The sequence below is a fragment of the Notothenia coriiceps genome, unplaced genomic scaffold (assembly GCF_000735185.1).
Source record: "Notothenia coriiceps isolate Sejong01 unplaced genomic scaffold, NC01 NC01_scaffold00032391, whole genome shotgun sequence".
NCBI lineage: Eukaryota > Metazoa > Chordata > Actinopteri > Perciformes > Nototheniidae > Notothenia > Notothenia coriiceps.
The window spans coordinates 582-4,936 of record NW_011365092.1 but is presented as its reverse complement, the minus strand read 5'-3'; positions in this window follow the sequence as shown (position 1 = coordinate 4,936).

Below are 4,355 nucleotides of genomic sequence, written 5' to 3'. Positions count from 1 at the left end.
CAGAAAGATTTGTTTTAACATTTTAAAGTAAAATGCTTCAATCTGGTGCACTTTGAGCAGAATTACTAGATCTAGGGGGTACAACTCTAAAACACCCATATGAAAAAGATCGGTTTACATTTTAATAATCAAATAAGTATGTGAACATAAAAGTAGACTCCGAGTACTTCTTCCACCACTGATAATGAAGTTGTTGGGGCTTGTTTCTTCGACAAGAAAACAAGCCCCAACAACTCTTAATGACATCAGCTATAAAAACCTAAAACTATAGGGAGATTCAAATTGAACCAGAATGTTGAAATATAGAGCTGTGAAAAGGTGATAGTGGTACAATTAAAATATTTATAAAATCAACGGTGTATTGTACAAATTACCAATAATTCTCCCAGCTCATTGTTTGTTTTCTGCACTGTCCTTTTTGTAGGAGATTTGAGGGTTAACATTTTTACCAAGGCTCTAAATTAAAATGATTATAATAATTGTATGTATGGAAACAGTTGATGGTTGTATGTTATCTTATCTCTTAGATCATTTTCCATCAAAGCATAATTCCTAATGTTTTTACTTTATATTTAATTCACTCATTTCCATTTTGAAACAAAAGTGGTCAACTGAATCTCTACCAAAATACAGTCCCTTATGTTGCAATAATGCTACTTTTTAATACCTCTCATTGAGAATTGTTTTCGTCTCACACAACCATCCTTAAATGAATTATTCTTTGAATTTGACCTAAAAATAAAGCAGCATTACAACTTGATTTAGCTTACTTTACTTATTAAGGTAGTCACCTTAATAAGTAAAGTAAGCTAAATCAAGTTGATTTCCATGAAGGAGTATTTATTAAGACAAAGAAACAGATTAGCATTTGCTATGAACTCTCTGTAATGGATGTTCAGTAACCTTTTGTAGCGACCCGGTGAACACAGTGGAGAATGAGCCCATGACTGACCACGAAGAAAAAAAAATTCTTTATTTATTTTCTTATCAAGATACATTAAAGGATACAGAGACATCGGAATAAAAAACACTTGAGAAAAAGTTTCAGTTGTAGCATGTTTGTCTCTCCATCATACAAAAGTCAGCACCCTGTCCCTTTTGAATGTCGCCCCCGGTTCAAATGGCCACCCCCCACCCCCAACCACCCTATGAAGGAGAACAATGTTTCACATGTACAGTAGCCTATTAGAGCCATCTCCACAACAATGGAGCAGAATTACACACTTCAGATGTAAAAAAGTTTAAAATATGCCAGTTTTCCACTTGTCTTTACACAGATTAGTATTTGCTACAACTCAACACTTCAAATTTCTTTTCTTTTTTTGAGAAATATTACAAAGCCCACATTGGGACCAAACTTGCGTATAAAACCAGTGGAAGCCCTCACTGCTGTGGGGATTCACAGGAATTATAATCACCCAATTAACAACTTGCTTTCACTACTCACTCTTTCATAACGGTAAAAACAAGGGGAAGAAAATAAACAAAGGAAAGGAAAGCACGTTGAGACAGCTGAAGATTTCTTTCGCATTGTTATCATACCCAATCACAATCAAAAACACCGTTCTGTTCTGCATCAAAACATTTACAGAAGAGGATAAAAGGCCTATGAACAAAAAGTTCCGGATGAATTCATATTGGAGAAAAGTTTAACTTTTATCTCTCTTTTTTTTTTTCAGAACTTCACTTTTGGCCCCAATTGTCTTCCGTACATTTACATATTGCTGCTTTTTTCTTTTCCTTTTCTAAAAACAGACTTTCATCAACTGACCAGTAACATAATCGCGTCAGTTTCCTTCAAACCAACCAAATGCTGTGGCTTTAATTGACCATGACCCCACGATTAAAAGTGTCAAACTGTCGTCTTTTTTCTGTTCTCTTTTTGCACATTATGGCTTCATTTTGGACCTTTGCAGACTCAAACATAGTACCTCAAAGCCACATGTGTCGTCTCATCATGGAAAGTCACACAGTAACTCCAAATCCATGCTAACCACAATCCTTAGATTTCCCCCCAACACTATGATCCCTCCTTTAAGCAATGCCCCCCCCCNTCCTCCCTACTTCCTATCACACTAGATAAAAAATAAATAAAAAAAAAAAAATTATAAAAAATAATATAACAATTAAAAAAATAATATATCAATAAAAATATGCAAAATACAAACTTAACACATTTAAACACATTACTTTATGTAATTTAACCTCACTAACACAGATTAACGAAATTATTAACTACACACATAATAGAATATCACTAACCTCATTATAACTTACTAATTAGAATCCATATACACTCAAATCGTTTACCTACCAACAATAAGACACACTAGAAAGAGTTACTACTTACATGACATGTGATTAACTACGAATCATTTAATTTATTTCCAGTCAGCCTGTTCTAATGTATTAGGTGAGGGCAAGAGAACAGGAGCCAGTGAACTGCTCCCTTCAAACCAGCTAAAAGCTATAAAAGCATGACGGGAGAATAAAGACAACATTTTGCTCGGCTGGAAAATTACAAAAAAAATGTTAATGGCTTCTGTGACGCCTGGAGACGGTACGGAGGGTTTAATAAAAGCAAAACTATTGAGTAAGCACAACCAATTTGAGCAAGTCAGGATCAACATGTCAGTATTTTTAAAACAGGATTAAGTTCATGCATTTTTCAGAACCTCCATTAAAAATGTGATGACATTGCTTATCATAATAAAATGAATATTTCATTATGGACCATGTTCTTTCTAGATGAGCATTGAAAATCTGTATTTTTAAAAATAATTTATTAAGAGGATTTTTTTTAGCGAGTCAATTTATGATTCAATAATGGTCATTTTCTGCCCGTTACTGATGATATGAAATGACATTTTGTCTGCACAGACATGTGAGACTCTGTCTTTGTGCTCACTCAGTCATTTGGACGTGCAGATGGGAAGGACCTGTCAGGATCTATTTAGTTAGTTATTCAATTAAACCTTCGTCCTGTTCATTTGTCCCACTCCTGTCATACTGTGCCCCCCCCCCCTTATAGGTGCATATATTTACACAAGGATAGAGACGTGGAGGAAAAACAAAGTGTGCTTTATCACCATTGTTTCAGGATGAGAAATATCTTGATTTAAATTACACATTTTAAAAACAGGCAGCATCGAAAAGGGAGCAAAAAGAACTCTGGAGCTGGAATTGAATACTACAAAGCCCAGGGTGTTGTGTGAGTGTGTGTGTTTCATCTAAGGAAATGTACAGTCGTATAAGTGCGTGCGTGTGCGTGCGTGCGTGTGTGTGTGTGTGTGTTTCGGACACATCAACTTTTGGGGAGTAACAGAGGACTAAAGAATAATGATACAGAAAGAGGAAAAGAAAAGACTACTGTATGGCGTCCTGTGCTGCCTGTTAAGTGACGGTCTGAGCACAGACCCCCTCCACTCCCACCCGACCCCTGTGTCCTGTTAAAAGACCCCCCCCCTGTGTGCCCCTTCAGTCCTCCAGGACGATGGGTTCACTGGTGCTGGAGGGGAGCAGGGGCATGACCAGGGAGCGGGGGGGTGGGGGAAGTTTAATCCGGACCATGAGGTGGGGTTTCCTCGCCGCCCGGCGCATCTCGGACTGAGTCAGGTGTTTCCTCAGAGCCCTGGGGGGGGGGGGAGCATAGAATGTCAGAAACAAATAAATAAATTCACTACTTCTGTTCTGAACTTTCACAATAAAAGCCTGTTGGATATTTAAATGCGTCACCTTACTTTTTCAGTTATGTGTCACTTTTTTTAACAAATAACTTTTTTCTTCAATGTTCTGTCATCCGTTATTCCTTTCATTTTTGGCTACATCAGTTTAGAAATATTTAGGTAGGTAGTGCAGTGAAGTCATTCATATAGCCATGAAACACTATTCTGTTTCAGAATCAGAAATCCTTTATGAGTCCCACAGTACACAATATCAGGGACGTGCATAGGTACGGGCTAATGTTGCCCGGGTTAGGGTTAGCCCGTTTGCCATTTTTGTCTGATCTGCCCCTCTGGAGAGAGCGAGAGTTCTTTTTTGTTTTCGATTGTGGCCGAATCAACATGATAAGCCCACAATTATTATTGTAGCGTCTCGCTGCGGGAAACACACTTTGTCAGCGCTGTCATCTGCCCCCAGTCACGTGACTTTGTTTACAATCTGACAGCCGGAAGCAAAGGAATGCCCTCCGGCCTCATATGACTATGGTGATCACACCAAATGCCTGCCTGGCGTTAGAGCAGAGGTGCCCAGTACGTCGACCGCGGTCGACCGGCAATGCTGGTAGATCGCGAGTCATTCATAAAAAAAAAAATCCAGCTCTGTTAAAATAGACAAAACAGGTTTTGATCCCT